Here is a 24,913-nt window from a genome sequence, read left to right on the forward strand (position 1 = left end):
CTCTTGGCCAAGTCAGAATGCACACTTGCTGTCGCTAGAATATCTCCCCTTTTTCTATTTTCTCTGTGCTTTTTCCTTCTCTACTTTCTCCTGAAGCCCCATAGTAATTGGAACAGAGTATCCAGGCACAGTTATGACAAAACTATTTCAGATTACTGTTTTCCCCCCTCTCTCTTTGAGAGAATCTCAAAGCCATTTACCTCCCCAGCCAACACTCCAACTGCCCTTAACCCCGTCCGTCGCTAATTCAGTGAACAGTTTCAAGTGCAAACACCCCGGAGTTTTCCATAAAAACAATGAAGGAGGGCTCTCATCCTGAGCCAGAGGGAAATTCTAGGGCCTTGGCTAGCTCCACAGCCGAGTGGCATGCCCCCCAAAGTCTCCCCTGCACCCTAGTGGAAAAGTGTGATAACCTGGCCCCCCAGAACTAGAATGAGGGACGTGGGTGGCAGACTGAAGGGGCTCTCACATGCCACAGTCCCATCCGCTGACTCCCCACCGCTGTTCTTTCATATGACCTCTTTTTAGAAATACCAATGTTCATATAGCACCGTGCAGTAACTTCGTGTCCAATATCTCATTTGCTTCCTGCTAGATCCCAACAAGGTGGATGGAGAGCCATCATTTCCATTATCCTCATCTATGTCAGGTGGAAATGAGGCTGAGAAACTAGTCAGGTGACCTCCTGAGACCCAGCTAAGTCATAGAATATATGGTACTTGACCCCAAGTATGACTCCAAATCTCTTTTCCCCCAAACCCACCACACCGCTTTCTCACCTTGCTGAAATTATTAAGTGACCCCCTCTTTCCCATACCTTAAATATCCAGGCTTTAATCTTTGACGATGAGCTGCGACAAACAATCTATGTGATTGACTTGGCACCTGACGGATGCTGTTTTATTTTTGTGTTTGCTCTTACTGTTAACTGCTTTGCCTCTGCCTCGTATGTCACTCCATGTGGGGGCTTTTACTTTATACTCTGTGCATCACAGATTATTCAGGGCAAAGAGTTTTACAAATGTGTTTGGGAAAATGTGAACTGAATTGGCAAGACGTATTTTCCCCCCGTAAGTGGAAATTATTGTTCGGTTGATGGGCTGGTTTGTCTTCTTCATTCCAAGGACACTTCGGCAATGAGTTTGGAAGTTGCTCCTGAGCCAACAGAACAAATAACGCACCTGAGAATTAAAGCAGAGAAATGTCTTGCATTTTGTGATAAGCGTATGGTTCTCCAGTTAAGGAAAACTTTCCTGTTCTAAAAAAAATTTAGCATGGACTAAAGCCAGCCCCACGAGCAGCAGGAGAATATCATTACTGCTCGCAGAATTCTCTGGAGCCTGGATTTTTGTTCCTGACAAAATGGGAAGGGCTGCTCTTTGCTCACAGAAAACATCTCCCCAGGGGCGCCTAGGTGGCTCAGTTGATTGAGCATCACACTCTTGATTTCAGTTGGGGTCATGATCTCAGCAGTTGATGGGTTTGAGCCTTGATTCAGGGTCTGCAGTGTGAGCAAAGAGGCTGCTTGGGATTCTCTGTCTGCCTCTCTCTCTCTCTCAAAATAAACATTTTTTTTAATTAAAAAGGAAAAGAAAACATTTTCCCAGTTGAGGAAGCCTCGGTATATTTTTAGAGAGTTCTGCAGGTGTCAGCAACTGGTAAGAAATAAAAAATACTCATTAGCAATAAGAATGGAGGGAAGAAAAGGGAGGAGAGCTTCAAGTTAGCAAGTTCGGTTATTTGCTTGGGCAATTTTGCTGATTTGCAGTATTTGGTTAAAATCCAGTGAGTTACTAGGATGCCTTGGTGGCTCAGTCGGTTAGGCATCTGACTCTTGGTTTCTACTTAGGTCATGATCTCACGGTCATGTGATACAGCCCTATGTCAGGCTCCTTGCTAAGAGGCTGGAGATTGCTTGAAATTCTCTCTCTCTCTGCCCCTCCCCCGCTCGTACATGCACGCTCTCTTTTTCTTTTTCTTTTTTTTTCAGTATATGAAATTTATTGTCAAATTGGTTTCCATACAACACCCAGTGCTCATCCCAAAAGGTGCCCTCCTCAATACCCATCACCCACCCTCCCCTCTCTCCCACCCCCCATCAAGCCTCAGTTTGTTCTCAGTTTTTAAGTCTCTTATGCTTTGGCTCTCTCCCACTCTAACCTCTTTTTTTTTTTCTTCCCCTCCCCTATGGGTTTCTGTTAAGTTTCTCAGGATCCACATAAGAGTGAAACCATATGGTATCTGTCTTTCTCTGTATGGCTTATTTCGCTTAGCATCACACTCTCCAGTTCCATCCACGTTGCTACAAAGGGCCATATTTCGTTCTTTCTCATTGCCACGTAGTACTCCATTGTGTATATAAACCACAATTTCTTTATCCATTCATCAGTTGATGGACATTGAGGCTCTTTCCATAATTTGGCTATTGTTGAGAGTGCTGCTGTAAACATTGGGGTACAAGTGCCCCTATGCATCAGTACTCCTGTATCCCTTGGGTAAATTCCTAGCAGTGCTATTGCTGGGTCATAGGGTAGGTCTATTTTTAATTTTCTGAGGAACGTCCACACTGTTTTCCAGAGTGGCTACACCAATTTGCATTCCCACCAACAGTGCAAGAGGGTTCCCGTTTCTCCACATCCTCGCCAGCATCTATAGTCTCCTGATTTGTTCATTTTGGCCACTCTGACTGGCGTGAGGTGATATCTCAGTGTGGTTTTGATTTGTATTTTCCTGATAAGGAGCGACGTTGAGCATCTTTTCATGTGCCTGTTGGCCATCCGGATGTCTTCTTTAGAGAAGTGTCTATTCATGTTTTCTGCCCATTTCTTCACTGGGTTATTTGTTTTTTGGGTGTGGAGTTTGGTGAGCTCTTTATAGATTTTGGATACTAGCCCTTTGTCCGATATGTCATTTGCAAATATCTTTTCCCATTCCGTTGGTTGCCTTTTAGTTTTGTTGGTTGTTTCCTTTGCTGTGCAGAAGCTTTTTATCTTCATAAGGTCCCAGTAATTCATTTTTGCTTTTAATTCCCTTGCCTTGGGGGATGTGTCGAGTAGGAGATTGCTATGGCTGAGGTCAGAGAGGTCTTTTCCTGCTTTCTCCTCTAGGGTTTGGATGGTTTCCTGTCTCACATTCAGGTCCTTTATCCACTTTGAGTTTATTTTTGTGAATGGTGTGAGAAAGTGGTCTAGTTTCAACCTTCTGCATGTTGCTGTCCAGTTCTCCCAGCACCATTTGTGAAAGAGACTGTCTTTTTTCCATTGGATGTTCTTTCCTGCTTTGTCAAAGATGAGTTGGCCATACGTTTGTGGGTCTAGTTCTGGGGTTTCTATTCTATTCCATTGGTCTATGTGTCTGTTTTTGTGCCAATACCATGCTGTCTTGATGATGACAGCTTTGTAGTAGAGGCTGAAGTCTGGGATTGTGATGCCTCCTGCTTTGGTCTTCTTCTTCAAAATTACTTTGGCTATTCGGGGCCTTTTGTGGTTCCATATGAATTTTAGGATTGCTTGTTCTAGTTTCGAGAAGAATGTTGGTGCAATTTTGATTGGGATTGCATTGAATGTGTAGATAGCTTTGGGTAGTATTGACATTTTGACAATATTTATTCTTCCAATCCATGAGCAGGGAATGTCTTTCCATTTCTTTATATCTTCTTCAATTACCTTCATAAGCTTTCTATAGTTTTCAGCATACAGATCTGTTACATCTTTGGTTAGGTTTATTCCTAGGTATTTTATGCTTCTTGGTGCAATTGTGAATGGGATCAGTTTCTTTATTTGTCTTTCTATTGCTTCATTGTTAGTGTATAAGAATGCAACTGACTTCTGTACATTGATTTTGTATCCTGCAACTTTGCTGAATCATGTATCAGTTCTAGCAGACTTTTGGTGGAGTCTATCAGATTTTCCATGTATAGTATCATGTCATCTGCAAAAAGTGAAAGCTTGACTTCATCTTTGCCAATTTTGATGCTTTTGATTTCCTTTTGTTGTCTGATTGCTGATGCTAGAACTTCCAACACTATGGTAAACAACAGCGGTGAGAGTGGGCATCCCTGTCATGTTCCTGACCTCAGGGAAAAAGCTCTCAGTTTTTCCCCATTGAGGATGATGTTAGCTGTGGGCTTTTCATAAATGGCTTTTATGATGTTTAAGTATGTTCCTTCTATCCTGACTTTCTCAAGGGTTTTTATTAAGAAAGTGTGCTGGATTTTGTCAAAGGCCTTTTCTGCATCGATTGACAGGATCATATGGTTCTTATCTTTTCTTTTATTAATGTGATGTATCACGTTGATTGATTTGCGAATGTTGAACCAGCCCTGCATCCCAGGAATGAATCCCACTTGATCATGGTGAATAATTCCTTTTATATGCTGTTGAATTCGATTTGCTAGTATCTTATTGAGAATTTTTGCATCCATATTCATGAGGGATATTGACCTGTAGTTCTCTTTTTTCACTGGGTCTCTGTCTGGTTTAGGAATCAAAGTAATACTGGCTTCATAGAATGAGTCTGGAAGTTTTCCTTCCCTTTCTATTTCTTGGAATAGCTTGAGAAGGATAGGTATTATCTCTGCTTTAAACGTCTGGTAGAACTCCCCTGGGAAGCCATCTGGTCCTGGACTCCTATTTGTTGGGAGATTTTTGATAACCGATTCAATTTCTTCACTGGTTATGGGTCTGTTCAAGCTTTCTATTTCCTCCTGATTGAGTTTTGGAAGCGTGTGGGTGTTTAGGAATTTGTCCATTTCTTCCAGGTTGTCCAATTTGTTGGCATATAATTTTTCATAGTATTCCCTGATAATTGTTTGTATCTCTGAGGGAATGGTTGTAATAATTCCATTTTCATTCATGATTTTATCTATATGGGTCATCTCCCTTTTCTTTTTGAGAAGCCTGGCTAGAGGTTTGTCAATTTTGTTTATTTTTTCAAAAAACCAACTCTTGGTTTCGTTGATCTGCTCTACAGTTTTTTTAGATTCTATATCGTTTATTTCTGCTCTGATCTTTATTATTTCTCTTCTTCTGCTGGGTTTAGGCTGCCTTTGCTCTTCTGCTTCTATTTCCTTTAGGTGTGCTGTTAGATTTTGTATTTAGGATTTTTCTTGTTTCTTGAGATAGGCCTGGATTGCAATGTATTTTCCTCTCAGGACTGCCTTCGCTGCATCCCAAAGCGTTTGGATTGTTGTATTTTCATTTTCATTTGTTTCCATATATTTTTTAATTTCTTCTCTAATTGCCTGGTTGACCCATTCATTCTTTAGTAGGGTGTTCTTTAACCTCCATGCTTTTGGAAGTTTTCCAGACTTTTTCCTGTGGTTGATTTCAAACTTCATAGCATTGTGGTCTGAAAGTATGCATGGTATAATTTCAATTCTTGTATACTTATGAAGGGCTTTTTTGTGACCCAGTATATGATCTATCTTGGAGAATGTTCCATGTGCACTCGAGAAGAAAGTATATTCTGTTGCTTTGGGATGCACAGTTCTAAATATATCTGTCAAGTCCATCTGATCCAATGTATCATTCAGGGCCCTTGTTTCTTTATTGACCATGTGTCTAGATGATCTATCCATTTCTGTAAGTGGAGTGTTAAAGTCCCCTGCAATTACCACATTCTGATCAATAATAATAATAATAATTCTCTCTCTCTGCCCCTCCCCCGCTTGTACATGCACGCTCTCTTTTTCAAAATTAAAAAAAAAATTTTTTTAAAAGACCCAGTGAGTTATTATATGATAAGATTGATTTCCCAGGATAGAATCAAAAAAGTTGAAAATTTCCTTAATGGACTGCAAAGACAACTAACCTCATGACCAACAGTCTGTCTGATGACTAAATTCCCTCTGCTCATCTCCAAGTACACTAACCTGACCTTTAGTTTGGCCTGCAGTTGAGGTCCCTAGAGGGTGTCTGTGGACACTGTGCTTCTGCAGCATTGCATTACGTTTGTCTCAGTGACAGTAACTATCCCTTCTGGTGACACTGGAACCACACTGGTACCTGGTGGGATGTGAAGCACGTCTCCTTAATAACTTGGGACACTGAAGCCACCCTGATTCCTTTCTTCCCTCCTAAAGTTCAAAGGCCCTAGTTTTGTGTCCTGGTCTTATTATTGTTGTTATTACTCTGTTAGTAATCTATATGCCCAACGTGGGGCTCGAATTCATGACCCTGAGATCAAGAGTCACAAACTTCACCCACTGAGCCAGCCAGGCGCTCCTATCTTGGTCTTTTTTTCAATGCCAAATTCAATATAAAGTCTGAGGAAACATTGGCGGGTGTCATGGGCAAATGAGCCCATGACCTGGAAATAGGGGTGTAGGCCATTCTGAAGGCAAAGTCAAATCTATCTTGGAATGGCCTGGTCTTTTTTTTTTCCTTTAAAGAAAAGCTGGAAATCCCAGCTTTTCAAAGGATTTTTTTTTAATTTTTATTTATTTCTTTATTTTGAGAGAGACAGAGACAGCGCGAGTGGAAGAGGGGTAGAGAGGAAGGGAGACAGAGAATTACAAGCAGGCTCTGCGCTGTAAGTGTGGAGCCCCATGCGAGGCTCAAACCCGTGAAACCACGAGATCATGACCTGAGCTGAAACCAAGAGTCAGCAGCTTAACCAACTGAGCCACCCAGGCACCCCAGCCTTGTCTTAATAAGAAGCTTGATGCCTTGGTCACTATTGCATGAGAGAGCACAGATAGGGCCCTTATTAATCTGACCTACGGATGACTTTTCCTTCAGGCTCTTATCTTCCCCCCTCTCACTGGCGTTAACCATTTATTAAGTTATCTGGGTCCTTTGCCAGCCCACCTCTCTGAAGGGTACTGAAAAAAGACCCCAGCTTCGTTTCAGTCTTATCTCCATAAGGCAGACAGGAAAATAGCCTTTTGCTGTTTCCTCTTGATTAATAAAGAAGAGCCTTCTAAACCCCATGCTTTCTACCTACATGAGCAACAGACCATCCTAAAAAATAGAACAAAGGTCTTTGAAGTTCTATCAATATGGAGCTGACTAAATGTGAAATACTAAGGCAATCAGTTTTGGTATAGACCGAGTTGTCATGACTTTTTCATCACGGAATCGCCCAGAACTTTGGCGGTAAACATTACCATGTGGCATCTAAACAGTTACAATGTGCCTGCTTTAATATCAGCCCTCCTCTTTCCCTGCCTTACCCCGCACTCACGCACACACGCACGCACGCACGGGGCTACGTAGAAGGCAGTGCCGGGTTTTGCTTTACAGTTTGTGAGAGACTTTGATGTATATTAACTCCCTGGGCTTCACGGAAATGCCATGGTGGGAGGGGGAGGGGGTCTTCTTTTGCCCTTTTTGCAGATGAAGTTAATCAGTCTTGCAAGAGCTTCATACGTTTATTTGCTTCTAGTTCCTCTGATAGAAGGTGAGGCCCTGGCCCCTGCATGTTTTTCTCGCCTCGGACTCGTCGGTCCCATTACTGTTCATCTGACTGAGGGAAAGCTATCACTGTTGTTTAGAAAAAACGAGATGCCGCCGTGGGCCAGGAGCCCAAGGATGTCCCACAGTGCGGCGCAGAACAGGTGAAAACACCAGCGTGTGTATTGATGCACCTGTGATGACTAGAAAGCGTGCTGGAAGCACCTTCACACAACTGGTAACAGCGGTCCCTTCTGGAAAGGTGGAGGTGATGACGGATGGGACCAGCTTTGCCATTTATTTCACATACTTATGTATTCTTTTACTTTGTAATGACAAAGGTTCGTTACATCTGTAATCAGGTTTTCTTGTTTTTCTTTTCTTTTTTTATTAAGTTTTTAGTTTCAACTCCAGGATTGTGAACATGCAGGCGTACAAGATAGTGATTTAACAGTTCTGTATATTCCTCTGTGCGCATCACAATGAGTGTACTCTTAATCCCTTTCATGCCTGTCACCCATCCCCCCCTCCCAGTTCAAATTTTCTTTTACTGAATATAAATAGCTAAAACATCTTCCCTACCTTAAATCCCTTTTTTCCTTCTGTCTCCAATTCTGTAGACCGGCAATGAGCGAAAAAGACCATAATTGTTCTCCATGTTAAAACTAACCCGCGGTGACACAGGTACACATGACCCCACGGCACATCACACCTGCTCTTGTGCGAGGCAGTCCGTGAATGTAAAACAAGGAATGAACAAACATTAATACCCTTGTGTGTGAAAGGCTCTTTGCATGGTCAGCCGCTGTGAGCCATAGGTACATGCAGAGAAGGCATCAGCAACCGTGGCTCTACTGAGATAAATCCAGACCGCCGGACGAGCAAGCGACTTTCCCATGGTCACAGAAAACGCGTGGGAGAGTTGCAATGGTGCCTTTTCTGCACCGCCACGCCTCCTGGAAACTATCGTAATACAACTGTATTTCGGTGAAACGTGAAATCCAGATTAATCAGCATTTGGTTTCTATTTCTGCTCTTGTGAGACCTTTGCGTTGAATTCCTCCTGGCAATAATCTGTGTGATCCTCGCTTGGAGAAATAGGGAGGGTCCCCTGGGAGAAAAACAGGAGCCGTTGGTCAGTGTAATTTTGCTGTTGTTCAATATAAACTTTATTAGCTAAATAGAATTTTTGGTAGCAGAGGCATCGAATGAGAATTAGTGACAGCAGCCCTCATCACACTTCAAGCTGCCTCTTAGCCTCGCATGTTCATTCCTGCATTGTCTCTTCTGTTCCACTGTCCTGTCCTTGGCCCAGCCCTTCTCTCAAAGTGGGGACACAAAGGATCCCACCTGGGAGGAGCAGACCAGTTGCAACCCTAGAGACATCTTTGTTTCCGGATAATACTTCACATCCCCGCCAAGAAAGCCACTCCACTGCACTTAAACTACTTGACTTTTCCAGGGGGTTTGCACTCACACCTTGGGTAAATGGTACTTGAACCCTTAAGGAATGACCCTACTCTCTTATGTGAATCTACAGGTTTGTTAAGGACCAGAAAAAAATAAAATCCTGGAAGGCCACCACAATATTAACGGTGATGATGCAAGGCAAGAAAATTCCTGGTGATTTTTCACTTCTTTGTGTTTCTCTAGTGGTTTTCAGATCTTCTACAGGGAACGTGTATCCGCTTTTTAGTCAGGATAAAGTGTAAATTTTTTTTAATTGTAAAAAGCAGGAGGCAAAGGCTTACTTGTAGTATTGTCCTTGCTGTGTAACAAGGTGCTTTAAAAAAGAACTGGGGGGGGGGGGGCGCCTGGGTGGCTCAGTCGGTTAAGCGTCCAACTTCAGCTCAGGTCACGATCTCGCGGTCCGCGGGTTCAAGCCCCGCGTCGGGCTCTGGGCTGATGGCTCAGAGCCTGGAGCCTGCTTCCGATTCTGTGTTTCCCTCTCTCTCTGCCCCTACCCCGTTCATGCTGTGGCTCTCTCTGTCTGAAAAATAAATAAACGTTAAAAAAAAAATTAAAAAAAAAATTAAAAAGAACTGGGGGGAAATAAGGCAAAATGTTTATAATGTCCGTTCCTAGGTAAAGTCCTTATGGTTGTTTTTGGTTTTCTTCCTATTTTTCTGTCTTTGTCATATTCTCTCTCAAGAGCCTCTGCAGGGTTGTTATCCTTAAATAATAAACGTTTTTACAGGGTTGAAATTTGGTGAGGGATATGTGTGGTGGGGTGGGGGTAGGGGTAACTCTATGAAATTCCAAAATGTTGTTATTTTTCCTGCAGGAACGACGTCTACTCCTAATTCCTGGAATAGCTGAGGTTTCTCCAAGGTACCTAACTTATGCTTGGGGAGTAATACATTTATCTTTTGGGACCTAGCTCAAATACCCTCTTAATTCCTCCCAAACTGATCTAAGTTATGTTGCTCACAAAATACATAATGAGTCTCCCCTTCACACCAGATACGGTGATGGTGCTATTGGAAGGACACTATCATCTTTGGGTGGTCTTCGTTCATTGGAGTGCCCCATTACCCTCACTCCCCCTCTAGACTTCTATCTCAGGGGCTACAGTCGTCAAAGGGGTCCAGACAGATTCCACAAGTCCTTCCATGCTCTTCCATTCTTTCCTTCCTTCTTTTGCTCCACATCTGGAGCTAGGTTGATAGCTTCAGTCCCTATTAACATAAATGAGATTTCACATATGAAACAACATGAAGACCCTTTGACTTAGCAAGTGACCTACTTCGTTTTAAAAATGGTATTAAATGCAGTAGTTGGAAGTGAGAGCAGAAACCTGACGCAATTCCCATAAGAAAGGTCAGCATTACCTTCCTAAGTCTGGGTCCTCTGTCTCTTGGTTCATCCTTGAAATCATGACTGAATCTGATCTAGCCATCACTGCTCTGGAAAAAAATTCCTTTGGCCAGCCGCATCTAATTGGAGACCTTATTTCATGAAATACTTAAGGTCTTTGGCAAACATCTATGAATTAACCTATTAGGCTAGATCCTTTTTTTTTTTTAACATATAGAGTTCTGATTTTAGGTCTTTGTTGAAAACTAGAATTCTTTGCTTTAAATGAATACGTGAAACAAATCAAGGGAGGAATATTTTTTTTCTAGGAGGAGGAAACAGTGACTGTAAACTATAGATGTAAATCAGAGCAGCTTACCAGCCTCAAAAAAAGAAATCTGTTTTTGGAACTAAACATTCCTTCTTTGACTCAATACAGTAAATGCAATATGGTAACACAAACCATTTAAGTAAATACCAGCTCTAATAATAGCTATGTATCCATTGGAAAGTATTTTTATCATGTGTGTACTATAGCTCCCCAGCCATAGCCTTTATCAAGCAGAGCAAAACGTGTGATCACTCTGGCCCCGTTTCAGAGAAAGAAATGATTGATTGTTTGATCCCTGGAAGCATCAATACTGCTTAATGGGTCCTTAGCGTGAAGAATAATGGAGGAAAAAACACTGTGTGTCAGTTGATAGCCTCCATGGCTAAGGAGAAGGGTTTGGGGGGCGGAGGGAAGAGTAGAACAAGAAAAGAGATTTAATTCCCCAATTAATCTCACTCTGCTCTGACATAATTCTGGATGGCATAGAATAGTAAAAATCAGCATGTGCCATATTCACATTCTCCTCCATCCTGTCTCCTATCCATCTCTGTCAGATTTTTCCCTATAGAACGAGGACAGGATTCCTCAAGGACTCATGAGAGAGAGAGAAGAGAAGGAGTCCTCCCTAAATTTTGTAGTGTATGATGCAGTTTTCACCTGAAGTTATCTCTAGGTGGTCCTATGAGGTTAAAGGTATCCTTCTCACAGTGCTTTTAAATATGCCCATACTCCCTAAATTCACTTTAAAAAATGGAGCCTAATTCCCACTCCCTTGAGTGTGGGTTGGATTAGGTGACTTGATTCTAACTAATGAAATATGGCATGAGACTTTTGAAACTAAATCAGGAAAGTTATAGTTCCCCTACCCCCTCTTGTCCCTCAGTCTCAGGGAAGTCAATAGCCATATCAAGAGAACATTTAAGTGGTCCTATGAAGGAGTCTGTGTGGTGAGGGACTTATACCAAGAACCTGCAAGGAACTGAGTCCTATGGCCAGTAGCCACATGAAGGAGCCATCTTGGAAGCAGGCCCTCCCACCACAGCCAAGCCTTCAGATGACTTCCATCCAACATCCTCAGGAGAGACTGAGGTCGAACCGGTGAGCTCAGCCACTCCCTCTTCCAAAGAAACTTCATGACATCATAAAAATGTGTTGATCTAACTGCTGAGGTCACTTCATTGATAACTTTTCTCTTGAGGGCTAGATAAGAGCACATTCCTCTTGAGTGGGTTGTCTACGAATTTAAACCATGGGCTTGTTTCTGATTTACTGTGAAGAATTCTGTACCTTCATGATTCTATATTTGAGGGAGATGTGGGCTCCCCAGCTGCTTTTGTTCAGATGTAGTCACTTTCACATCATTCAGCTGTATCCTTGCCACCTGTGATGGGGTAGACACCAGCTATCCTCTCTATCAGCTTGTTTTATTTTGTTTTTATTTTTTAGAGAGAAAAAGAGAGCATGCGTGGATGAGAGGGGCAGAAGGAAAGAGAGAGAGAGAATCTTAGGTAAGCTCCCTGCTCAGCACAGAGCCCAACATGAGGCTTGATCCGACAACCCTGGGATCATGACCTGAGCCAAAATCAAGAGTCAGATGCTCACTGACTGAGTCACCCAGGCGCCCCTCAGTCACCTCATTTTATAGATGTGTCAAAAGTGGCCTAGTTGTGTCCCAAATGACAGTTAGTAGCAGAAATGTCAGTGTTTGATTAGGATGGATAACTTCATTCGTTTAGATGTGGTAAGTTTTAATAAATGGAGTAGTATCAGGGACCGGAGTTCCTCTTAGAAAGATAACTGTCTCTGTTTGAAAAAAAAATACCTTGATGAGTTTACAAAGGAAAAGGTAAGGCTGGGGCACCTGGGTGGCTCAGCTGGGTGAGCATTTGACTGTTGATTTTGGCTCAGGTCGTGTTCTCATAGTTTGTGAGTTCCAAACCCCACGTTGGGCTCTGTGCTGACAGCATGGAGCCTGCTTGGTAGTCTCTCTCTCCCTCTCTTTCTCTCTGCCCCTCCCCCACTCATGCTCTCTCTCCCACTCTCTTTCTCAAAATAAATAAACTTAAAAAAAAAAGAATAGGATTTTCTAGTGTTAGGTTTTTAGTGGTTTGAGTTTCAGCGATAGAAATCTTCTGTTACGTCTATCTCTGTACACATCTTCTTCAAGACTTTCAGTAAGTGCCCTGGTTGTGTAAGAGGTTCATTCAAAGGAAATTAAGAAAACACCGAGAAGGCATGGGAACTGAGGTGGCAGAAGATTGATCCAGACCTGGGAATTCAGGGCCATGGTGATTCACGAACACCTAAGTCCCCAAGGAACTGAGAGAAGTCTCGGGGACAGCAGTGGACTTCTCGGAATCTGTGAGAAGCACACGTGGCTCAAACAAGGGAGCCCAGGTGACCCCTATATTTTGTGCATAGCTCATCTGAGCCTTTCAAATGATTATGAATCCAAACAACGAAATTTTGCTCATGGTCACATGTTTTCCTTTGCTTCTATGTTTGGAGATCTCTCACTCCAGATTGTGATGTAACTTGGGCTTTATATTTTCATGACTTTCTCTGCAACGTACACATAGTGATTATCATCTCATACCATGAGTCCATCCTTTGTGTATCCAGTATGTGTGTCTCTTAACTTGTTCTCACGTTTTACACACATTAATCTACATGTCAGCTCTAAGAGGTAGACTCCATTACTATCATCATTTTAGAGATAAAGAAACTGAGACTTGGTGACGTTGCCTAAACGTTCCAAGACACACAGCTAATAGGGATATTGGGATTCAGATTTGGCCTTGTTCAGCTGAACAGCCTCCCCTGTTGAGTGAGGTGCTGGGCTGTCTTCCCACCGAAAAGGGGTGAAATTTTGCAGAGGGTCCCAAGGAGGAAAAGGCCTGTCAGGAAAAGGCCTGACAACAAAGCAGTGGGTTGGAGGCCAAATAGAAAATAACAGGCAGCCAAAATGGATTAAACAAAATGTGTTAAGTCAATACCTGAACAGGAGAGATCATTGACGTCAGGAATCATCTAGAAAGGCTTCTTGGAGGAGGTGGGATTGGAGATGGGTGCTGAAGAATAGAACCGAGGGAGGCAGGAAATATTCTAAGCAGGGACACATCAGGGTGATTACAGCCAGACAGGTGGGAATGTTCTGGCATATTTGCAGGACAAACCGGCCCACCTAAGGTGGAGTACAGTTGCTGGTGTATTGGAAGAGAAAGCTGGATGAACGTGGAGAGAAGATGGGGCATTAGGAGAGATCGTGGCTGCCGAGGGAAGAACAGGGAGGAGCCTAAGACTCTGGAGCTGGGCGACGCTGGCTCAGAGCAGTTTGCATTTGGGGCTCCCTTTGCTCTTGAGATGCTGTAATATCCTGCTGAATCCTGTTTCCTTCTAGGAGCAGGTTCATTTTTTACTCTTCCCAACATCTGCCCCCATTCGTAGCATGGTACCTGATGCAAGAGGCACTCATTGAATACGTGAATGGTCAAAATATGAAGAAAGAACGTAGAGTAATGGTAGAGTCAGATACACCTGACTGCCCACTTTCTTTTCACTTATTGTCTTGGTACCTTTGGACATGTTTCTTCCCAAACCTCAGTGTCCTTGTCCACAAAACATGATGAATAGCAGCTACAACCTCATTGGGTTGTTGTGAGTGTTAGATGAAAAAATGTGTGTAAAATATTTACTGCGGTGCCTCCCACAAAATAAGCTCTCAGTATGATGCGTTAATGTCATGAATCAGCTATAAGGAGTCCAGACCAAGAGAATAGAAGCCCTAGAAATTCGGAAAAATCTTAGGGAGAATTGTTAACCTTCCTCATAAACCAGGATAGGGCCTCAAGCTAAATTTTGGCTAAGTCTCAAAGTGGCATGTTGACCTCAGCTGGCCTCTCCATTATAATTGGAGAAACGCCCCAGACTATGATGGTGGAGGGCCTCGAATGTTCCGCCAAGGATGTTGTAGAGTAAAGTAGTGACAAGACTGTATCTCTTTCAGAACAATATATCTAGTGGCCATGTGAGTGACGGCTTAGGGAATAGCAGGAGTACAGAAGTTCATGGAGAGGCCACTGCAGTAGTCCTAGTAGAGTTGATGAGGATTTGCAGTAATGCTCTGATTATGAGAATGTAGAGAAGTTTGAATTAAGAGGCTATGACAAGAAACTACCCTGGACTTAGAGACTGAACGTATATGGAAGCTAGATAAGGGGAGGAGGCAAGAATAACCGGGGTTTATTTGAGCATCTGGCTGGCTGGTAATACTGGGGACGGGAGCAGGGACAAAGGCAAAATACATGAGGATTTCAGTTAGGCAACTGGATGATTCCATTAACCAAAAGAGAAATTAAGAGTGGATGGATCTCATCCACCTCTTTATAATATTTCCTTTTAGGAACACTTACCCAGACATTGAAGGATGTCTCTGACTTACTCAACTTCCAATGGACTTTACCCCCAACCAAAAAAAAAGGGAAAAAGAAAAAGCCTTAAGTTGGTTCTCTACTTCACCTAGCACCTCTCTCCACCCTGTATTTCACCTCTAGTCTTGGAAGAGGGAACTTTGCCTCGGGGAGGCCTATAGTTACAATGACAATTTCTGTGTCACAGAAAATCTTCCTTCCTCCAACTCATGACCCTCTCACAAGAAGAAAGATTCAAATTAGGTCAACAATAGAGTGAAATTTCTACCCAGCAAAAGAATCTGTGATTGGATTTGGCTTGTATGTGCATGCGTGCACACGTGTGCATCACCCCGGATCCACACACATAGAGAAAAACACAGATACAGAACACACAGCACTTCAGAAAACTCCCTTTGAATCAGTCTTGGCATCACCATGGTAACATGAACAAAAGCCGTCCTCCTAATCATGGAGGGGAAACCTGCGGTTTTGCGATAGGCACCCCTCAGGAGGATTTCAGCCACCCTGGGACCATTTCAGCCTATGACCCTCCAATAACCTCACGGGCTCTGTTTATCTCAGACTCTCTCTAATCTTCGTCGTATCTGTTCTTTCGATCAGCCTTCTCCTAGGACCACGGCACTCCAGCTCTCGTGCTTGGCCGTGGTTCTAATTTCCGGGGGGAAAATGGTTCTAAGGTTCTTTTGACCACTGCAAGTGGGGCCTGTCCTCACTTAGGGGATTGTGGTACAGAAATAAAATAATTCTGCTGGACTTTAAAGTTATTTGAAATTATATGTCATTTTAGAACTAATCTTTAAAAAGAGGCTTCAAAATGCCAGCAACATCCATTTCTCGGGTTACTTATGCATGCACTCATGAAAATGACGTGTCTGTGACCTACAGACTCGAAATACCAAGTCAAAGGTCTGCTACCTGTGTGTGAGGTTGAAGAAAGCCTACTCGGTCCCTGCAAAAGAAAATCAATCTGGCCTTTATTATTTTTCTTGGAGGAATCAGAAATAGCATTCATTAGAGAAACCCACTTTGCTCCAACTCCAAAGGGATTTCAAATTTTCCAAGGGTACTTAAATATTGTATCTCTGGTAATAGTTGTCCTAAGGGAGAGGTCCCTTCTTCCAAATAACATTTAAAAAATCTTCAAAGGCTTCTATCTGCTAAAACTGATATGAAAATTGCATTTTACTTAAGAAATCATCTTTAAGTGCCAAACCGTTTTTTTTCTTTTGTCTTGGATATACAGTGTTACCTACAAATGTCATTCTGACCCTTTAAAAATCAATGATTTTCATTTGAGGAGCAGTTGAAACAGAACTTGTTCTAATGAAAAATTTAACAGTGTATTAATTTCACTGTTTTACAGTAAAGGTAGGCATCTGTGTATTCATACAAACGTATGCACATATATGCTTATATGTACAGGTGCATACGTACACATAATTGTGTGTAAGGATACATGGGTATTATACAGTACGGAGGTAAAGAGGATGGGGTCTGGAATTAAACTGTCATGGTGTGATTTCTCCCTCCCGTGTGACTTCGTGTAAGTTACTTCTCTACCTCTCAGTTCCATCTGTAAAATGGGAATAAGAATAGCAACCGCGTCATAGACCTGCATGGTAATTAACGAGTTAATAAACACTTCATGCTTAGAGCCTGCCACATAGTAAGCGCTCAGTAGATATTAGCCAGTTTTATTAGAAGTAGTCTAAATGACCGATATTTTAAAAAATTGACTTCCCTGCAAAGAAAAAACATTTCACTTACTGGTGTGCTTTGTATAGTGTACCGATTAGTAATGGTAATAGGTAGCCTCTTGCTGTCATTTGCTGTGACAGGAGAGCGAGAATAAATGGTGTCCTTCTACTGTGGTATTCTCTGCTTTCACCCCTCTGAGAGTTGAATCTGGTTCCAAGGTTTTCTTTTTCTTTTTAGTATTTGTTTATTTTTGACAAAGGGAGAGAACACAAGCAGGGAAGGGGCAGAGAGAGAGGGAGACACAGAATCCGAAGCAGGCTCCAGGCTCCGAGCTGTCGGCACAGAGCCCGACACGGGGCTCAAACCCGTGAACTTGGGGATCATGACCTGAGCTGAAGCACACGCTTAACCAGCTGAGCCACCCAGGCGCCCCCGGTTCAAGATTTTCTTTTGCACAGTTAGCCGCTCAGGGTGACATTCCACCCTTAAAGGCTTCAGCTTGTGAAGGAGTTGGTAAAATCAACACAGAGAAACCTGGTGCAGGGCGGTGACTCTTTGGAATTGTTGGCAGTGGTCCGGATGGTGGTGTTTGACTCTATTTTGAAAATTCTTTTCGTTGTCGGTGTCACCAGAAAGAATGTGGAGCTTCTAGAATGGGTACGTAGGATTCAAGCAGGGTTGGAATTTCAGAAAAGGCTCTCTCCAGGGAAGATGATTTGTAGGAGTGCTTGTTTTGAACTTAAGTGGTGGTTGATGATGACAGGGGTTGTGGTGGTGAGCCTTTCTTCAGTTTATTAGTATCTCGGAAGTTACACACATACCTCTAATCTTAACAAAATCTGGACTCGGGAAAAGGTAATGGAATGAAGTAAAGTTAAGAAAGAGGGAGTGGTTCCTGTACCTTGAGCTCTCCCTCTGGGTCGAGGACTGGCCTCAGCACGTCCCTTCCCTACAGAACCACCCCGGGAGGGCCCAAGGAGGCCTCTGGTAGCCTGAGGTTCAGTCCACATTTCTACTTTTGGGTTTTTAGACAGCTTTGAAATAACACTGTTCTCTAGCCATGTAGAGAGTGCACTTCCGCTCATTTTTAATAGACTTTATATTTAGAAAGCTTTTTTTTTTTTTAACAGACAAATGGAACAGATAGAACAGAGGGTTCTGATATACCAGGTGCCAAGTCTCCCATTTGCTAATATTTTAATTAGTATGGTGCATTTGTTACAGCTAATGAATCAATATTGATGTATTGTAATTAACTAAAGTCCGTACTCTAATCCTGTTGTCTTAGTTTTTACTAATGTCTCGCTCTGTCTTTTTTTAAAAGTTTATTTCTTTCTCTTAGAGAGGGGGAGGGTGCAGAGAGAGAGAGAGAGAAGGAGAAAGAATCCCAAGCAGGCTCTGCACTGTCAGTATCACAAACCGTGGGGTCGTGACCTGAGCCAAGATCAAGAGTCAGATGCTTAATGGAGCCACCCAGGCACCCCTGTCTTTTTTTTTTTTTCTTAACCTAATGTCTTTACTTTATTCAGATTGTCTTCGTTTTACCTAAAGCTCCAGGACAGCAGATGACATTTAGTTACATATCTCTTTAGGTTCCTCTTGGCCCCACTTTTCCATATAGCGCTTTTCAGAGGGAACCCCCTGTATACAGCCCACATTTAAGGAGTGGGGAGTCCTGCTCTCCCTCCTTGAGGGCAGAATGTCTACATAAATTATTTGGAGTCCTTCTTCGTGGGAGAGTTGTAAAGTTATTTTTCAAGTGAGACTGTACGAGAAAATTGGCCAAAGAGAAAATTATGCTCAACAGATGTGTAGAGACGAAGAGGAAGTATCGAAAATAACAAAGAAAAAAGAAGTCTGAGGAACATTTTTCATCTAATTATAAAATCTACTGAATAATCAGACAAGGGCTCAGAAATGTGTCCAAAAATGTTAATTGCTTATAATACCTAAAAACAGAAAGCAAGTAAACTATCCAAAAAATCATGGTATAATCATATAGCTGTAAGTCAAAACCATTTTTATATGTGTGTATATAAAATTTATTGGCATAGAAACAATCTGCTGGTAAATGAATTATATATAATATGAGTACCCTCATGTAAGTACACACACCTAAATGCTTAAATGAGTATACACGTGTATAAAAATATACTTACGATATACGTATATTATATACGTGTGTGTGTGTGTGTGTGTGTGTGTGTAAACATCTGCAAATCTAGCTTATACCAAAAAAAAAAAAAATCATTATCTCCAGCTGGTAGGCTTATATGTCATTTAGAATATTCCTTTTTTTTAGAGTTCATTTATTTACTTACTTACTTGAAAGAGAGAGAAAAGAGAGAGAATCCCAAGCAGGCTCCATGCTGTCTGCATGGAGCCCAGCCCGGGGTCCAATCCATGAACCATGAGATCATGACCTAAGCTGAAACCAAGAGTTGGACGCTCAACCAACTGAGTCACTGAGGCACCCCTAGAATATTCCTTTTTAATACCTGTACATATTTTCTATTTTCTTCAATATTTTTTATTCTCCCAGTAAAACCTGAAAATTAACAGTAAAATTGCTTAAAATAAAAGGTATACTGACAAATAGAACACTAGCACATAGTGTTAGTAATCCAAATCATTAAAAGCTCACTACATAACAGCAGTTTCTAAAACCCCTACTAGGACTTGGAATAAAGACGGAGGGCAAGAACTTCACCAGTGCCTTTATGCTATTTCTCTAACACTGTTAATCCTGACCAGAGAGCCCTCCATCCATCCTGGGACACTAGACTCCGAGACCCCGTGGAATAACGTGCTCAATGGCCCCAGCCTTCTCCTATCTCCTCTGTTGCCCCGTGTGCCTTCCTTCGGCTCCTCACAAAGCCTGGAATTCCCCCACCCCCTCATCTTCCTGTTGTCTATTACCTGGTTCGTACCGGAAGCTCCCTTGGACTGTTGTATTTTCATTTTGTTCCCCAAGACCTGGCAGGGCTTATTTTTCTTCTAGTCGGGTACTCCTGGTGCCTGGGGTCATGCACTGTATGCATTTGGTCCTCGGCAAATATCTGTTGACGCCCATGACTAGCTGGCAGTCAAGATGTAAAGGTGTAGCAGGTGGGATTGAGGGAACAGCCAATATAATACAAACATAACATTAAAAACCCAGCCACTGGAGCCAGACTGCCTCTGAGCTCCGTTGCCCACGAGCTGAATCATCTTGAACTCCTTCCTCACCCTCTCTGAGTCAGTTTGCTCCTGTGTAAAAAGGGAGTGATGATGGTACTTACCGCGTAGAGCTGGTTGAGGGCGAAATGAGCAGAGCCATGTGAAACACTCATTGTTTGCAGGTCATCAGACAAGGTTGGCTGTTATCACAATTAGCTGGTTTGTACACTTTGCCTTCAAAATCACATAGGGTGGGAGCGCAAAGTCTATCTCACAGCCCACTGTGGTGCCAGCACAGTTTGGAAGCACACACGCTATTGAGGATCCAGGATGATGTTTTGTAGCTATTTTAGATATACCCTCACTTTGTTTTCATCGGGGATGATACAATGACAGACACAGAGATAACCGCCTTGGAAAGAAGAATTTATTACTCACTTTTCTCAAGAGAAGGGGCCATACCACCCCATGCAGGTCTGCCTGGGGAAGCCCCGGGATTGATCGGGAGGCAGAAAGAGTGAGAGAAATGCATGGGTGAAGGCCTTTCTTACTACAACGGTGGGCAGTTGGCAGGTGGGCATGTTCCCTACTGGGCAGGAAGTTGGGGTGTGTGGTTGGATGCTTTGTAACATGAATCCCATGAGCTGGTGGAAACCCAGGAATAATACAGTTGTCAACACTTTTGGCCGCCGGTTTGGCCCCTGACTTCATCGTGCCAAACCATCAATTCCAGGAGGTCTGGAACACTTATGACAGCACCTCGAGCCTCTTCCTCACTGTGGTTGCTCTTCCTTTGGTTTTCAGTGACTCCGATCCTTTTCACCCATGTTTATATCTCTTGCCATCTTCTTGAGGTGGCCTTACTGGGCCCTGGGTTTTATTTAGATCTCCTCTTCTTTGGCCCATGTTGCTTCCTCTCCCTCTCCTACTCTCATTCTGCTTCCATTATAGCTGAAGAAAGATTGTCTCCGTTTTTCACCCCTTCTTGTACATACGAGAGCTGCTCCTTTTCAACGGATTAGCACAGAAACTTGGAAAACAGAGAGAAGCTAAGGCTGTGTTGCCATGTCAACCCAAAGCAGAGCCGACTTGTGAGCGTTGCACACTAATCGTTCTGGTTTATGGACTGGCAAGGTCCTAGAAGACCGTTTTTGCCCCCTGGGAAGTTGCGGGCAGTAATGGAGGAGCTCTGAGGCTGGCCCATCCCGGCCCTGGGTGAGCTGCTTGTGAGATCTGGTGAAATTATCTCACTGGCAAGACAGGACCCAACTACGGCCCAGCACCCTTCTCCGTTTCTTTCTTTTCGGAGAAGCCCCACTTAATATCCACACCAGCCTGTGATTGGATAATTACAGGAAATCCTGGCTCCACTCAGCTGAAAAGAAAGAATTCTTAAGGAAGAATTTCAGGCTCTTTTACTATTTCCCTTTGTCTTGTAGTCTGGCTCTGGGCCCTCATTTTGCTTTCTTTTCTCAGTGTTAGGGCTGTGTCCCTGACCCCTGCCCCTCACCCCTGCCACCCTCCGTTTGGATGAATGCGAGACCTCTAATATGCAGCCTTCCACTCTGAATTGGCTGAAATTCTTTCCCTTTGGGGGACAAAAAAATGAGCATATTAATACTCTTAATATAATACTCTATAATATATATGTATATTACTATATAGCCTTTGCTTTACTATTTTATTCCCGCCCCCCCCCCTTTTTTGGAGGTGGAAACATTTATCGGTAGGTATCGATCTCTCTAGCTTTGATTTCTGCTCCCTTTTCTGGGGAAGGGGAGGTTCTCACCTGATTACACCTTTAAAAAAAATTTTAGGTTTATTTGTTTATTTTGAGAGAGAGCAAGTGGGGAAGGGGCAGAGAGAGAGAATCCCAAGCAGGCCCCACGCTGGCATCAGCAGAGGCCGATGCGGGGCTCAAACTCATGAATTCCAAGATTATGACCTGAGCCGAAATTGAGAATCAGACCTGAACCCACTCAGCCACCCAGGCACCCCTATCACCTGATTATACCCTTTAATGATAGTAGCAGAAGAAATGAGGAGACTCATTCAGAGTTCTAGAGGGACCTCTTGATTTAGGTACACAGTATATTTTTGAGCATAAAGACAGATTCACCAGGAGCCCTGGAATTTCCCTCACAGTAATTGTCTTTCTTTGACAATTGTACTTTCCACAATTAGGCATCCTGTGACCTGCACGCCCCTTTTGCTTGAAGTGTCACGCTGCAGGTCTCAGCAGAAGGGACCGAGCAGAGCCGTGTTCGGTGCTTGGGGAGGGGAGCACACAAGTGACCGACCAACCCCTTCCTGGTTCCAGCGACAGAATTGATTCCAGCATAGGCTCCAGATGGAGACACAGCTGTATCTTGCCATATTTGACTGAGTCAAATACAGTCAGTTTTCATTTTCTCTGACATTTATTATTTGGGGGAAGGGCTGTCAGGGGAAGGGGCATTAGCCACAAATATGACAAGGTTAAAGGACAATGAGTCTGGACTGAAGCATTGTATTCAGACGGTTGACATCCTAAGTTCATCAATCAATATTATTGACTTGGCCAAGCTTCAGGTTGGAGTAATCTCTATAATGCGATTTAGCCTGTGCCACAGAATGGTGTGTTGGGGATAAAATGTCGGAAGCCAGTCAGTCGTCTGTGAGATACATTTTGGGAAACATTCTTTATCTTAAAAATAGAACTTGAAGTGTTTGCAGCCAGGAAGATGCTTAATTAGATTCATATAGGAGCCACCAGCTGTTCATAAGACAAACAGAAATATCTGAAGTCTCTTCCGGTTCTGTGGAGACAGGCAAAATGGCTCCCCCTTTTCGAGTCAAATCTGAGAGACCCTTCAGTGAAAAGCTCTTCAGGCCTGAGTGGCCAAGCTTGGCACACAGAGGTCACGTTTTCCTCTTCCTCTGTCCTCTTGCTTTGCTCTCAAAACCTGAGGAGCTTTTAGTCACAACGGTACAATGTCCACAAAGAGATACTGCCGTGGAAAGGGCCACACTCCTGCATGCATGGCCGGCTGTATCCCCCAGCCCCCGGCCCAACTTCTCCCCTTCACAGTCTCAGAGTCCTATGCCGTCCTCACCAGATGGATTTCCGGATCTTGGTGATGCAGTTAAAGAAGGGTGTTGGGGAGACAGGGAGAGGATATACATGAAAGAAGCTGAGAGGCAGGAAGCGAGGTGGAAGGGCTTTTCCAAAAACTCTAAGTTGATCTGTGTAACCAAGATTTGAGAGCTAACAAGAGAGTATGGGGGGAAAGTCATGCAGCTAGGACTGAGGGAGCTGTATGATTTGATAGGTCTGGCTCTTGAATTGGGGAAGAGAAAAAGGAGGCTGTGAGAAGTATGGTTAGGAGTTAGGAGTCTATCAGGAAGATTTGGGATGAGTTACCAGCCTCACAGAGTGCCAGGAGAAAGGGGCATTTGAAGCGATGGAGATTAGCCTCCCATTCGATGCGGGAAACTCTTTTAGGGCACGCCTGCAGAAGGGCCACCCAACCCTTACTTGGAAACTTCTGGTGATAGGTACTGTGGTCTTGCATTGGCAGTGTAGAAAAGTGGCTGAGAGCACAGATGTTAGAGCCAGACGGCCTAGGTCCAAACCCAGGGGCCACCACCTCCCCTGCCCGGGGAGGGCACCTTACGTACGATACCTGACATTCCCCTCCCCTGCCCGGTTGGGGCACCTTACGTACGATACCTGACATTCTGTGCCTCAGGTTTTGTAGCCATAAATCGAGGCTGGTGATAGCAGAGGGTAGTTATGGGAATTAATTTTACGGACGTCTGTAAGTATTCATAAAGGATATTTATCACTTAGAACACTACCTGGTATATAATATATATCATATAAGTATTTGCTATTATTATCACTGCTGTAAGGTTGTTGCATGTATAAGAAAATTCTGTTTCAGATTGAGTGAATTTGGCTTCTCTGATTCCTGCTTATCCCATTTCTCAGCTCTGAAATAAGTCAAACCAAGGCTATTCTGCCTTCTACGTGGGTACCCACCAAACATCTGAAGATAATTATCCTGTCCCTCTTTGTTCTTCTTAGATTATAGAAGAGAGCTTTTTGCAAATGCCGTTCCTTCTCTCTAGGACACCTTTTCCTCCCATGTTCTTTGTGTTCTAACTCCGATTCCTTCTTTAGGAAGCTTCTCCACATCTGAGTAATTTATACCGTATTTTAACCCTGTCCTCCGTGTATAAAGGTGAACATAGTACAGATTCTACTAGCTGTTTGTGTATGTTATCATCGTAGCATGTGCCTTATGCATCTTGGTAACCCAGCACATGGCACACGATGCTTATTGGATGCATCAGGTGGAACATGAAGGACGAACGCGTGTGAAGCAAAATATGGCATTTCCCTGGAAGAACAGAGTCTTGGGAGCAAGGAGACGGGAGAAAAGAATGTTGGCTTTGTCAAACAATTACAGGAGGCAGGCGTTCCCAGAATTCCATAAGCTGATAATTTTGTCCGTACTAATTCCATCAGAATGGAAAGTTTTTCTTGGATTCTTCATTGGCTGGTCACAGGTTTTCGGACTCTACAATGTTGTGCAGAATCCTCTCCGTGGGAGAGTTGAAAACCAAGAAATAATAAAGCAAGAGAGGATAAGCGGGTCCAGATAATGAAGAAATAAGGCAGGGAGTGAGGATAGGGACAGCTGAGGTAGAAGAACCCTCTGGGTCTGGATGTGGGCAGAAGGTTCTTCGGAAGAGGAGAGAGAGAAGACAGTGTTGGGTAGATGTCACCGGCAGGAGTGTCGTCTCAAGAGGCTTTTTATTTTTTATTTATTTTTTAAGTTTTTTTAATGTTCTTATTTATTTTTGAGACAGAGAGAGACAGAGCATGAGCAGAGGAGGGGCAGAGAGAGAGGGAGACACAGAATCTGAAACAGGCTCCAGGCTCTGAGCTGTCAGCACAGAGCTTGACGCGGGGCTCAAACTCACAGACCACGAGATCATGACCTGAGCCGAAGTCAGCCGCTTAACCGACTGAGCCACCTAGGCGCCCCTCAAGAGGCTTTTTAAGGGAAACGTGCTATTCAGTGTTTTCTCGTGAGCCTGAGCAACATTTATTG

General features: G+C 43.3%; 1 long non-coding RNA gene across 1 annotated transcript; it reads right to left on the reverse strand.

Moving 5' to 3' along the window:
• Positions 1-873: 873 nt before the first annotated feature.
• On the reverse strand, positions 874-19,852 carry LOC131509950 (uncharacterized). Its single transcript, XR_009260823.1, has 2 exons — positions 19,572-19,852; positions 874-1,181 (listed from the first exon to the last, which is right to left on the reverse strand). It is a non-coding gene; the product is annotated as an uncharacterized LOC131509950 (long non-coding RNA).
• Positions 19,853-24,913: the final 5,061 nt, after the last annotated feature.

Source organism: Neofelis nebulosa, chromosome 4, assembly GCF_028018385.1.
Source record: "Neofelis nebulosa isolate mNeoNeb1 chromosome 4, mNeoNeb1.pri, whole genome shotgun sequence".
Taxonomy (NCBI): Eukaryota; Metazoa; Chordata; class Mammalia; order Carnivora; family Felidae; genus Neofelis; species Neofelis nebulosa.